At 49.1% G+C, this 13,927-nt stretch overlaps 1 protein-coding gene across 4 annotated transcripts in view; it reads left to right on the forward strand.

Annotated features, from left to right (window-relative positions):
• The first annotated feature begins 646 nt into the window (after nucleotides 1-646).
• Nucleotides 647-13,927, forward strand: part of ERG (ETS transcription factor ERG) — a 265,893-nt gene continuing 252,612 nt past the window's right edge. The window contains exon 1 of one of the 4 annotated variants that reach the window (XM_053220550.1): nucleotides 647-767. The gene's annotated coding sequence lies outside the window, so the exon portion shown is untranslated. Of the gene's footprint in view, nucleotides 768-1,652; nucleotides 1,809-13,927 lie in introns of those variants that run through there. The other 3 variants (XM_027041609.2, XM_027041610.2, XM_053220551.1) reach the window with 3 other exon arrangements.

The following is a 13,927-nucleotide window of genomic DNA, read 5'->3' on the forward strand; positions in this document are numbered from 1 at the left end:
GGTTAAAGGTCCCCTCAGAATCTAAAGGGTCCCCGAAAAGGCAATTTCTAAACTCAGCTGCTTAGACCCGTGTTTTTTTTCCCCCAGCAAACAGGAAATGGAGCCCTGAAGGCTTTTTTTTTTTTAAACTGGAAAGTGTGGAGGGGGGGCGGGCATACTCACCGATGCCCACTCACAACCCCGAGCCTGACCCAGACTTGGGGGTCTCTCTGTGTTTTTTCTTCTCTCTCTCTTTTTTTCTATTATTTTGGCAGACTTTTTGGAATGTCTGGGAGCTAAGGGCTTTGCTTCATGGAGCAGAATTCTGCAGCAAGAAAAAGAGAAAGTTATAGACTAAACCACAGAAATGTAAACACGTCTGCAGCTAAAATAACTCCACTTTCATTGAAAACACTCCTCCTTCACAATCAGACTTCTGTGTGCTATGGTCAATAAAACTGCATGTTAATAGCGACCAATTAATAGATTATGTTGCCCGGCCTTAAAAGTTGAGGGAGTTTTAATTATTATTTTTCAAATTAAAGGAGTGCTTATTCCCTCCCATCCCTTGGGGTGGTGGTGGGGGGGGGGGACTTAGCCTTCTTGCTGGCTGTTTGCTGAAATTCTTGGCTGTTAAAGTTTGGAGAGGGAGGGACATGAGTAGTTTTCACTTGGTCGGAAAGGAGCGAGTGTGCAAGAGGACGCTCTGGGATGGGTTCCTAGCGAGCGCAGGGATGGTGGTGACGGGCCCCCGGGAACAGCAGTGAATGAAGAGACGACGCACTCAGGTAAGCGCGATTTTGATGTCACGATTCACTGATAAACTAAAACATCTGGAGGGGCTTAGCACAGTGCCCCAGAGGCCGAGGAGCGGGACCTCGCGGCTCCCCCGTTGGGGAGTTGTTTTTTGCCGACTGGATTCTGTTCTCACGAGGGCGGCTGTCACGGCGCCCGCGCGTCCGGCCGGGTGTCTGGGCATCCCGCGTCGCGCTGCTCCCCGGTCTCCGCCGGCCCGTCCCGGCGCTCGCCTCCGGCTCTGGGGACACGCAGGTAGCGACCCCAGGTCTCGCTGAAGCCGGAGGCACCTTGGCACCGCGTCTCTGCGTCCCCAGTCTGAGGGCGACGTGGTCTTGATTCTGATGCGCATCCCAAGGCAGCCGGTGGTTTCAAACTTCTACGGCTGCCACCGGTTCTTTCGTTACATGTGACGTCTGTCGTGGCTGAGGCTGGGAAGAAAAAAACCCACTGCTTCTCACCAGAAGCGACCCCGAGTTCGAGAAGCAAGCTCCTCCGGGGCTCCCCCCGCCCCACTCCTCTGGTCTCCCCTCCTGGAGGCGCGTCCCGGGTTTGTCTCCGGCCCGGCTCACGCCGTCCCGGGCTCGGCTGTGGCTCCTCCTCCTCCTCCTCCTCCTCGCCCCCAGCGCCCTCCCCCGCCGTCAGCTCCGTCCTAAACCCGGCGGCGACCAGACCCGCCCGCGCCGCCGCGCTCCCCGGCCCCCGGGCGCGCGCACGGACACGCGCGCTCGCAGACCCACGCGCGCGCCCCCACGCGCCCGGGGACACGCACGCCCCCGCGCCCGCGCCCCGCCCCCCGGGCGCGCACCTCCCGCTCGCGGGTCGCGCGTCGGGGCGGCCTCCCTGCTCGGCGATTGGCGGGAGCCGGAGCCTCCCCGAGGCCGGCGCCCACACCATGGGCTGAGCCCGTCGGCGCCCCGGGAGTCAGTGCGGCCCGGCTCCGCGCGCGCACCGCCAGGCACGCGCGCGGGCACACGCGGGCGCGGACACGCACGTGCGGGACACGCCCTCCCCGACGGCGGCGCTCGCCTCCGGTAAGTCCCGCGCCCCGCGCGCCCTGCCCGGCTCCCGCGCGGGCGGCGGCGGGGTGGCCGGCCCTTCCGACGGCGCGGGGACAGGTGGGGCGTGCGACGCAGGGAGGGACGGCTCACCGCTGCGCTGCCCGGGGTCCCGGGGAAGGCGCGCGGGGCCCGGGCGGGACGGAGAGGAGCAGGGACCCCGAAATCGGCGGGGGCCTCATCTGGGACACCGAGCAAAAAAAAAAAAAAAAAAAAAAAGCCTGTTCGTTCTTGCCTCGATGGGAGTTAGGTGTTGCACTGAAGTCCACTGTGGGCTGGAAGCGGGGACCAGATGTGGACTAGGCTGTCACCCCGCTGGGTCATTGCGGGCAGGGACTCTCCCTCCGACGTCGCTCCAAACCCCAGGAAAACGGGCTCTGCCTCTTTCTTCTCCCCCGTCCCTGTCTCTGTCTTGTCACCTTCTGACACTTCAGCCTCAGCTGTTATGTTTACGTGCTTACAATTTGCCACCTTAATTGGGAGTTCTTGGCATGTTTAAAAATGTGGCCTGTAATTCTTTTTTTTTTTTTTTAATCAGATAGCCTTGGTATAGAGATGGTTTACAAAAGGTACTTATAGACTTATTTTTTTAGTATTTTTAAGCCTAAAACTTAAATGCTATTATTAATAGCAGACCAGACTGCCCAGTAAAATGGGTAAACAATTTTGATGCAGATGTGGACTTAATGCAACTCGTTGATATAAGGATAATTTCGTTTATCCTCCAAAAGAACTTATTCATATGGGCCACAGATTTCACACTCGACATGTTTCTGTAGTTCTGCAGTTCAAAAAACTTCCAATGCGAGTAAAAAACATTGTATTCTTCCCCGGGTGACATAACATAGCGCATAGAGTTTATTTATCATTGGAACTACTTTTGAGGATTTTCGCTTCCCTCCGAGTAGTTTAGAGCCCTTGACCAGCCTCAGCTCCGCATCACCTTATCACCCAGAGAACTGTCACATTCCTGGGGTTAACCCCTGCTCTGCTGGCCGCCGCTTGTGTGGGCTCCTTCAGCCCCCGGGAAGACCAGGCACCACGAGTTCTGTACAAACCCAACCAAATTACTTCAGTGGGTGTCAAATTATGAATGAGCTAATCATACCATCGAAATGACAAATCTGGTGGAAGCAGGGTGAGATATGCAAACTTTGTGGCTAGTATGCGAAGTTTCATAATTCTAAAGAGAGGTTTTATGAGTGCTACCCACATCACAAATGCCGTTTGCGGTCTGGTAATCCTAGCTTCGTTTGGACATTGCACGGTGCTGGCGAATGGGTATTCTATCTTTTGATTTATAGGTTTCAGAATGTGTCATTCCAGTTACACTTAAAATCGCAGTTTCTTCTCTTTTCTGACACTTTGTCATGACTTCAGTTTAGTTTAAAAAATTCAGGGTAGGCTTGTGATACATTATTTTACATGAGTCTGTGATTTCACGATGAGTGCCTGGGGATTTAACCCGATGTTCCTCCTTCAGCTAAAATTTTGAAAATCGGCGTTTACTGTTGAATGGATTCTGTAATGGGGCTGTGTGTCCGTGTGGATATCAGCAGTCCTCCCTCTACTTTCCATGTTTTGTTTTGGTATTCTAGAAAAAGCTTGTTGAATTTCTAATCTCAGAAGAATCCAGTATTTTATTTGTGGTAAGGGCTAAGATCCCAGGGGAGTGCCAGATATGTATATAGATGTAAGAAGGAAAGCATCTCCCAAAGATGTCAAAATGGATTTTTAACTTACGTGCTTCTGTAAAGCGTCATACGCATGATGTGCATGCATGGAATATATCATGTCTCGTATCATAGGCAAACAGATAATAGAAAACTTCCAACTTTTTCCCTAAAATTAATATTCGCTCTGATTTTTTTTTCCGGTTCATTATCCTTAAACAAGAACATAAAATAACAGAAGGGGGAATTATTTCTTCACAAGACAGAGGAGCTAATGTTCCTGGAGGCTTTTCCTATCCTCAGTGAAAAACGATAGCAGGTCGGCGTCGGCCATATGATACGGAGTGGTGGGGAGACATTGTCATGTTGAATAAATGTCAGTGCTGCCTTCGATTTCATAGAACTCTGTTCAGGAGGTGTTGACATAAAGACACCTGCATGTTTCTAACGAGACTTACGGAGCTGGGGAAACAAGATGTGGCCAAGGTAACTCAAGTCATCATGAGCGAAACCCCGGCCTTTTGATGGAGCTCCGTGTAGGGTGGGAGTTGATCGCTCTCTAACTGCGAGTCTCTGTGTCGCCTCCTGGCTTCATCAGCCTTTGCTTCCCAGGCAAGCTTTTCCGGTGAGGAGGAGAATGCCAAAGGGGGTTCTGTGTTCTTTCCCCTCTCTGTGGAAGGATTCTTGGGCTTTTCCTAGGGGATGTAGTCCTTCAGAATACAGCTTTTGTTTATGGTCTACACCTGGAACTTGAAACTGTATTAAAAACTCTGGAGCGGCATCTGTAAGAAAAAGAAGCCGACGTGCAGTAGAAGCGTTTAAATGTTTCGGACACAACTTCAGGTCGTTTCGATACCTGGTTGCGGAAGTGTGGGGAGTTGGGGGTCTTGGGGGGACTTTGTAAGTCACGGCGGTAGCTGGTGATTGCTCGCACATGAGGGCTTGTTGATGCTCTGGATGATCTTCTCTCTCTAGTGTTTCTTTGCACTTCTGGGCGTGAGTTAATTACTTGTACATTTAGCGTTGAGTATTAGCCGTGAGTTAATTACTTGTACATTTTGCGTTGTCACTATGCGGCCCACATTTATTGATTCAAAGCTGTTTGTTCTGTACATAAATGATAGGAGTTTCCAGTGGTCTGGACTAGCCTCCAAACAGTTCTTCAAAAGAGCCCGGCGTGGGGGGGGGGGGGGAAGATTCCCCATTTAACTTTACCTTTTATTTCTAACATTTTAGCATTTAAAGGAGAGAGGATTCAATGCTTCATGTTTGTAACATTGCAGACCTAGCGAAGGTAGTGAAGGCGGGTGGTCTAAAATTAACTTGGCTAAATTTAAGTGTAAGTAAAATGTAGACAGCACCAAGAAATTAAAGGGTGCGTCCAAAAATGGAGCTCTGGGTCTACGTTTTAGATTTAAAGTAACTTTTAAGTTCTTCTATTTTTATGGCGACATGTCATAATCTGGAAGACCCTGATTGCGTAGGAGAAATAGCAATTTAACAACGAAAGTAAGGGGTTCAGTTACCTTGACTCAGTGCACGTTCAGAAGTGTGTGCAAAGGAAGTCCAGTTCTGTGACTTTTCTGTTTGAAAATGGCTGCGTGTGGAGAATGAAATATCCTCGAAGTGTGGAAAACAAGCCTTTTTGAGTTAATTTATCGCTTTTTAAAATTACAATCCTAGACGACGAGACGTGAGATCTGATTTAGGACACACTGCTAGCGTGTCGAAAGGTTTTTAAAAACGAGATGGGTGGCTGCCTCCTTTCAAAACATACCCTTTGGTTTTGAATTGTGTTAGTGGGAATGAGATTTTCACACATGCTGGTGTCTCATATGGGATTCCTTTTAGTAATAATATTATTCCAATAATTATTCCCCCTGGAAGTGGTGGTGGGGGGGGAAGCATCTGTCCAACGAGTTAGGAAAGAAAACAGACAGCTGCGTGGCGATATTTTTTAATAGCAGGAAACTTTAATTTTCACTTAATTAAAAGTTCGGCAAAGGTTCCCAAATCTTAATTTAAGAGTCAAGATGAAGGACACCTGGGTGGCTCAGTCGGTTAAGCGTCTGACTTCGGCTCAGGTCATGATCTCACGGCTCGTGAGTTCGAGCCCCACGTCAGGCTCTGTGCTGACAGCTGAGCCTGGAGCCTGCTTCAGATTCTGTGTCTCCCACTCTTTCTGTCCCTCCCCTGCTCATGCTCTGTCTCTCTCTCTCCCGAAAATAAATGACCATTAAAAAAATAAAAAAAAAAAAAGGGAGGATGTGTGTTTAGTTCTCGGTTAAGGTCCAGGGGAGCACAGGAGGTGAGCCCCGCTTGGTGTCCTGTTGTTGCCCGATTTCTGTTACTCTCCGTTCCTGGTGGGAAGATTCATTTTCTCTGGGTCGGAGTGGAAGTGTGGGTTGTGGATTCTTGGTGCTGAGTAACTTAGCTGAAGTTGCAGAGTAAAAGCAAGACAAAATTGGAGTGCGCATTTTTCTGTGTTCCGGGCAGGGAGGTCTGCGTGACCACCTTGGGTACAGCTGCATCGGGGACATGGGTTCACTGGTGTTGTCACCTTTCTGTCTGTGCTAGGATGGACCTCAGACTCTGTGGCTCTGGGGAACAGGAAGAGAAACCCAGGGTCTTAACCATGTCTGCTAACGACCCGTTGCCTTCACAGAATAAATTGATTGCAGTCGGCAGCGGGGGAAGTCACGTTCCCATTCAGTGTCACTGAGGCCAGGAATTCCACTTGAAGCCGAGGGAATGAGGATCTCAGGCTTCTGAGAGGAGATTGAAAGGAGCTGTCATGAGGAGCCTGGTGGGAGGGGGAGGGGACCACTAGGGCACCTTGCAGGGAGGACCCCAGGAGTGAACCGGGTAGGACTTCAGGATCCTTACGTGGGCCTACAGAGATCTAAGCCGAGTATAAATAATGACGGAAGTGTGTGCTCGTAAAAGAAAATGTTCGGAAACATTTTCCACTTACGATCTTAATGTAAAACTTTTTTTTTTCTCAAGTTTATTTATTTTGAGAGAGAGTGCGTGGAAGTGAGGCAGGGAGGGGCAGAGAGAGAGAGAGAGAGAGAGAGAGAGAGAGAGAGAGGGAATCTTTGCTGTCAGCATAGAGCCCGACTTGGGACTTGAACTCACAAACTGTGAGATCATGATCTGAGCTGAAACCAAGAGTTGGACACACCCAGGTGTCCCTTCATATTAAACTTTTATTTATTTATTTATTTATTTATTTATTTATTTACTTATTTATTTATGTTTATTTATTTCTATATATTTTGTTGTCCATTTGGCTTACCTACAGCCCAACAAGTGCCCTCCTCAGTGCCCCAAATATTAAACTTTTAAATGAAACGGCTTAGAAAGCTGAAGTTCCTTTTATTAGGAAGCGAGGCAAAAACGCGTAGAAAAGAAACTGCCAGCTGAGGAACGTTCTGACATCTCATACTTCGAGTGCCTTCTCATTAATATCGTATCCGACCTCACAGAGCCGGTGTGAGCCTGCTGCCACATTTACAAATCTGGGTCTCTAATTGCACAGAATGTAGCCTCATCTCGTGCAAAGGCTGGCTCTTTTTGCAGCATGAGATACAGCGGCGAGATGACAGAATCAGCAAAAGGAGAGGAAAATTTGCTCCTCCAGGATCGAAACGTACTTTCTCGTCTATTTGACCCTGGCAGTAAAATTTACTTCACTGCGGAGTTCTGAAATAGAAATCATGACAATAAAGATCAAATCCAGGGAATGTTGCCGGTCTTTTCTGGAGAAGGCGGGTTAAGTCAGCATCTTACCAATGTTTCCTCCGAGCTCTGAGACCCAAATGAAAGTCCCGGCTTTGGAGGCAGAGGAAGAGAATACCCATTACCGCTTGAGGTCTCAAAGAGAGAGGATTTCATAGCTGAAATAGCACCACTTCTGAAGCGGCCCACTACATAACTGGATGTAGTTTTGCGGTTTTCTAAGACTTACTTATAAATACAGGTGATGAAGCAGAACATCCCCCAAGGACAGTGTCTCCCCAACATTCCATACCGAAATGGTAAAACCAGAGCTGAGCCAGTAGAATCACGCCGTAAGTATGCAGACCCCACAGGGAACTACCAGGAGTCAGAGAAGGGGTTACATTTGTATGCATGTATCAGAACGCGTATAGAACGACAGGTAGCTGCAGCATAACGTTTTTCTTTGCAAAAACGAAGCATTAAATCATGCTTAGTTTTGTTTAGTGGTTTTAGGCGACTTGGGAATGTGTTTCGCAATCCAGGTTTCTGGATCACCTTTTAAATGAGAGCACCAGCCACACAGAGACACGGGGGACCTGGGTCAATTAGGGACGATCAAGGCACTGGATACATCTAGAGGTTCGGAACACGACTACACATTTAATGGGGAGAGCCAGAAAATTCCAGCGTGAAGCTCACCTCTCTACCTGTCTGACTCTGGCAATTAGTGACCCGCCTGATTTATTCTTTTCCCAGCTAATCGTATTGACAGCAGGCAAACAGAACGATAGCCCTTTTCACTCCTAATCGCTAATAGCGCTCACTCTGAGAGCAGCGTCCTCGGGAAACGCATCCCCAGGCAGAAATGAATGCGGGGCAGGCGGCGTGCCCGGGAACGCAGGGAACGCTGACAGGCAGAGGTCGGACCGTGGCCGGCTTCCGTCCAGGTGGTGACGGTCTCGGGATGCCGGCGGAGGAGGGGGCTTCTGGGTCAGAGAGGGGCGAGTCCAGGAAGAGAGACCGGCTGGTGCGGGAAATGTATCAGGGAATGGCGAGCTGCCTTTTCAGACTGCGTTCCTGCCTCACGTTCTGTGCAAGACGCTGCGCGGGGCACTGGGGAAGCCTTGGGTTGTACCCTCAGGACGTTGAAATATGGAAAGGGGGCGGGGGGGGGTGGTGAAGGCCCGTGCTGCGGGATCTAGAGAGGAGGTGACTTCATAGGCTGACAAAAGGGCCTCATTCAGGACTGCCACCTGCTCAGCCCGGGCCTGTTTGATGGTCAGCCAGGGCCCCACGCTGTGCAGTGATGGAGGTGGTGGCCCCCATGGGGCTGCTACGTCAAGCGCTCTGATGGGTATAGCGGTGGCCGTGACAGAGACCCCACCGAGGCAACACACGGGGCAAGCTTCTTATCCCATCGCACAGGCCCTTATGTCTACGGACCCATGGGAGAACCTCACGTTTAGCCTTCGATTTGGGAGAAATCGTGTGAGCCTTTGGCTGGCTGGCCCAGCTCTGGCAAGCGGCCCCACAGCCCGCCTGCAGGGCTCTTACCCTTGTTCCTCCTACAGCCTCACTGTACTATTTATTTTGCAACTACTGCTTTTTTTTTAATGTTTATTTTTTGTGGGGGGAGAGGGGCAGAGAGAGAGGGAGACACAGAATCCCAAGCAGGCTCCAGGCTCCGAGCGGTCAGCACAGAGCCCCATGCGGGGCTCGAACTCACGAACTGGGAGATCGTGACCTGAGCCGAAGTTGGACACTTAACCGACTGAGCCACCCAGGCGCCCCTACTTCTGAGTTTTTAAAAACCTTGTTATATTGCATATATCCTTGTAGATCACTTTACATCTTTTTTTTTTGGAACAAGGTGGAATATAAAAATTTTCCATCTTATAAGAATCATACGATCAAAGAGTGATCTAAACCGTACCCTAGGAAGACCCAAGAATACTTCCCGAAGGACGAGGCATTGGGGCTGTGCCGTGCCGCCAGGTGGTGTGTTGGCTCTGATTCGGCAGGGACAGACTGCAGGCTGCAGTGGGCAGGGGGAGGGGTGTTAGGCATTGCTGGTGTTCAGGGTGTTGGAGGTGCTACTTGGGAGGTGGGCCTTGTAGCCCAGGAACTGCCCAACCCTTCCCAGTTCTGGAGGGCCCAATCTAGACGCTTATTTCAATATCCCAAGTGTGAAGTTATTTCTTAAAAATATTTATTTTTGAGAGAGAGAGAGAGAGAGAGAGAGAGAGAGCGCACAAGCAGGAAAGTAGCAGAGAGAGAGGGAGATACAGAATCCGAAATAGGCCCCAGGCTCCGAGCTGTGAGCACAGAGCCCGACGCGGGGCTAGAAATCACAAACCATGAGCTGACTTCAGACACTTAATGGGCTGAGCCACCCAGGCACCCCCTCCAGTGTGCAATTAAAATAGGGGATAAAATAATGTTGCAAAAGGCAGGAAGAGTGTGGTGTTTGGAGGGTTGTAATTGACATTGGGTGCACCAGGTGGGGGAAGCATGGGGCATGTGTCACCGTAGGTCACTCTTGCCGTGTCTCTTCGGAGGAAGGGCCTTTATTGCCCCCGTTTTCCAGAAGAGCAGAGTGAGGCTTGGGAGTGCGGAGGCCAGAGTCTCACCGATAGTAAGAACCTGCAGCGACAAGTTCTGGAATCTTTGCAAGGGCTCTGCTGTCTGGGATCCCCTTGATCAGAGCAGAGAGCCCGCTGACAGAAGTGACGAGGAGGGAGCATGGTGACAAAGAGGCTGAGTCAGTGGGAGGTCAGAGCAGCACTGGTCAGAGAACGTCGAGTGCAAGTCTCACGCCTAGTTTTAAACATTTTAGCAGTTAAGAAAGACAAAGAAACTGGTTAAATTCATTTTAACAATCGATTTCATATAATGCAATGTGCAAAATATTATCATTTCAAATGCAATGCGTATAAAAATATTGGTGAGCTATTTTGCGTTATTATTTTTTATCACAGTAAATGTTCAAAATCCGGTGTGCAGTTTACATGTACAGCACATCTCGGGCTGGACTGACCATATTTCGAGGGCTCAGCGGCCACACGTGGCTAGTGACCACCGTAGTGGATGGCGCAGGTTTAGAATCTTGGGAAGAGGAGTTCCTGTTTAATGTACTCGGCAGTGGTGAAATTTGTAATGTAACTCGCTCACTGGACTAGGATGCTGTGACTTTGTATCTCCTTTGGCTATCTCCCGGAAGGTCACTGTGGGACCAGCTAGGATTGCAACAGAAAACCTAACGCTAGCGTGGCACATTCAATACTAACTTTGCACTTTTCAAATCGGAGGGAAAATTCATATATAATGTTTCCTGTTGACTCACTTTGTTCTTCGAAAGAGCAACATAAAATCTCTACTTTCAGGCGGACACTTTGCATACCTGGTAATGGGTATGTGCTGCCTTGATTGGAATCCTGTGCTCTGACAACTTCATGAGCAAAAAAATCCTACCTGACTATTCCCTGTTTAAAGGCAATTCCAGCAGGATGACAAATTTCTTATTTTGCGTGTGGACAGTTTCTTGAGAAAAATGCAATTTATCATTTTGAAGAATAGCATTCTTTTGTTTTTTAATATATATATTTTTTTAGTGTTTATTTTTGAGAGAGAGACAGAATGTGAGTGGGTTAGGGGCAGAGAGAGAGGGAGACACAGAATCCGAAGCAGGCTCCGGGCTCTGAGCTGTCAGCGCAGAGCCTGACACGGGGCTCAAACTCACAGACCGTGAGATCACGACCTGAGCTGAAGTCGGACGCTCAGCTGGCCGAGCCACCCAGACGCCCCTGAAGAGTAATATTCTTGAGGTGCCGGGATCCCTGGGAAAGAAAGAACATCGATGGGGTGGATTGTTGCAGAATTAAGTTTCGAGGGCAAGAATTTGCAGTTTGGTAGTAGCAGGTTCATCTCACGTAGGCCTCTCCCTCTCTGTGGAGCACTCAAGTTCGTGGCAAAGTCTTACAGAGTCAATCATGTTGTTCATTCGTTGCTTGTCATCGTCGGTGTGCTGTGTAATGTGTCTTTCAATCGCTGAATAAATGAACGACTGTCTTTGAATAACTGTCTTTACCATATGCATGCTTTGGTGTTCAGATTTAATTTAATTTTTATGCAAAGGAAAAAAAAAACAAAAAACAAACAAAAAACTCTTCACTGTAGATTCTTACTCCTCCACATTTCCCTGAGTAAGAAATTTGTTTTTAGTTCCAGTGCTTGGTCTGCAGCAAACTCCTCGTCTGTGCTTCCTTGTAAATGGTTTGTTTTCATTATCGCTAGTGCCTAATAAGGGAATTTTGCTCTCCTTGTTCTGGTTTATTTTTCCCAGTGGGCAGTGCTTGCTGTAAACAAAGCAAAACAACAAAACAAAACAAAACAAAAAACCCCAAAAAACCAGTTTTAAGTAAAATGCATGTGGCTGGTCTCAACTCTAATCACCGTAGCAAATTTAACACCTAATTCTGCGCAGTTATTGGGCAACCAAACAGAAGGGACAAAGAATGTTGTGATTTATTAAAAAAAAAAAACAAAAAAAAAAAAAACAAAAAAAACCCAGACCTCAAAATGAATGAACGGGGCTGTACGCTCTCGTCTGTTCCGTCACACGTTTCTGGCCGCTGGGGCGCTTCATGGTAAGGCCGTCGAGGGATGCACAAAGCAGCAAGAATATTTATCTTGCGTCCAGTAGGTTCCACTGCTTTCACACCTGGACGCCGAATCCGGTTTTGCGGTCGAATCCCGTTCCGTTCACCGGGGAGCCTCGGCTACCAGGCGAGATCCTTCTAGAAGTAACCGCAGTTCTGTTCTGGGGCTCCTGCGTGTCCCCTGGATGCCGTCGGCTGCGTCTAACCTACTGGTTTCCCACGGGACTACAAATTTAATTTAAGGCCTAAATTGTATTTGAGAAGTCTGAAGCACATTAAGCCTTCTGAAATAATTCACTTGGGATTACGTTCAGTGAACGTGTAAATATGAGAATGTGCGAGGCAAGTGGTCTCAACAGAGAATGGATGCGAGACCGCGTTGATGTAAGCCACATGTGCTTCAAATCTTGGAGGAAAATCTGTGTCACCGCTGGCGACCAGACCTTGAGGCTGGCCGGGGAGGTTTACGTCCAGTCGCTTCTGCACTGGGTCCCTGCCACGTCCCCGGGGGAGACCTTGGAGACAAACTGCTAACTGTGGGATTGTCAGCCAGGGGGCTCAGCTGTCAGCTGTGGCACGGTGAAGGCGACAGAAAGCCAGAGGGAGGGGCTGTGTAGCCCCCGTCCCCAGACGGTTCCCCACCAGCTTCTCAGGTTGGGTGTTTGTGGGTGCGAAATGGCCAACGTGTGCTCTTGGAAGCTGCTATGTTAGTTAGACTTGGGTTGGGGACGACAACCGTGGGGTTTTTGCCTCCAGGCTGAAGACCTTTCTTATGCTGGGGCGGGTACAGTGGCATGATAGTGTCAGGCCCTAGAGACACCTGGTCAGTGAGGACAGTGAGCATTGCTAAGTGCCCCCCACTTCCTGCTGACCTCTGGCGGACACGTCTCCCCCTCGGCACCGGAACCTCCTATCTCTGCCTCTCCTGCACCGGCCTGGTCCCCTTAAGCGCATGGGGTCTGAGGTGGCCATGCCAGCGAAATTTCACCTGCCGTGGGCACGCACGGGGGCTAAAAGAAACAAGCCGGCGAGTCTAATGAAATCAGGCTGCAGATCTGAAGCAATTTTGGAATATGCTGCTCTGCTTTCTGTCCTGTGTCTGGTTTTCATGGAAATTGGTGTCTGGGAATGAGAGGGAATCGGAGGGGATTTGCTGGAGGCAGGTGCCTAGTTCTTTGGCTTTGGCCCTTAGGAGTCAGGTCCAGGGACCTCCTCAGAGGGGGGAGGGACACAGAGGTCTTAGGAGATTTGATGAGCACCGTGCAGTCTTTAGAAGACTGGGGATTTTTGCAGACTTCCTGATTGTTGAAAATTATTCATAAGTCCGCCCGTAGTCTGGGATTTTTAGGACAGAAAGCACACTCCACTTATTGTCCGTGCTTCCTAAGTTACCCTTTGAGGTTGCCACAATGTTATTTTTATGGCGTGCGGGGCCGCCTGCGTGGGTTAACTTCTGAGATTATGAGTAAAATGACTCCATTTCTTTCTCCGGCAAGGGCTTGACCGGTTCAGGTCAAAGATGTGCAGCAGCATCCTGGCCCTGGTGGAAATCCAGGCTGCATCCTGAGACACAGGGAATGTGTTCTGGTCCACCCTAGATGAAAGAAGTCGTGGAAATGAGGATCGGAATTCGTTACGTTTGCCCTGGCAAGGGAAGCAAGATTGAGCACCAGTTTTTAGTCCTTGCTCCAAGCAAGTGAAATAAGAATTGCATATCATGTATTCGAGAAAGTGAAATGCATGCTTCCCTTTTGGAATGAGCGGGATTTGTTACAGACTAAGGCAAGAAGGCAGAGATTGCTGCCTTGTCTACATAATATGCAATGAAAAGATGTCCTGAGAAATCTGAGGCTGGTAGGCTTTTTAAAAAATAGGTTGCTGGTTTTCAATAACTACACTCATCTGCCTCATTTGTCTCAGACCATTAGCTTTTTATTTCTTTCCTTTTTAACCTTTTTTTTTTTTTTTTTGGTTTCTTTTTGGTTTTTTTGTCTTGTATTCGACACCCACCGGCTTGCAGAACAAGAGGCGATGTGTGTGT

Source organism: Acinonyx jubatus, chromosome C2, assembly GCF_027475565.1.
Source record: "Acinonyx jubatus isolate Ajub_Pintada_27869175 chromosome C2, VMU_Ajub_asm_v1.0, whole genome shotgun sequence".
Lineage (NCBI taxonomy): Eukaryota > Metazoa > Chordata > Mammalia > Carnivora > Felidae > Acinonyx > Acinonyx jubatus.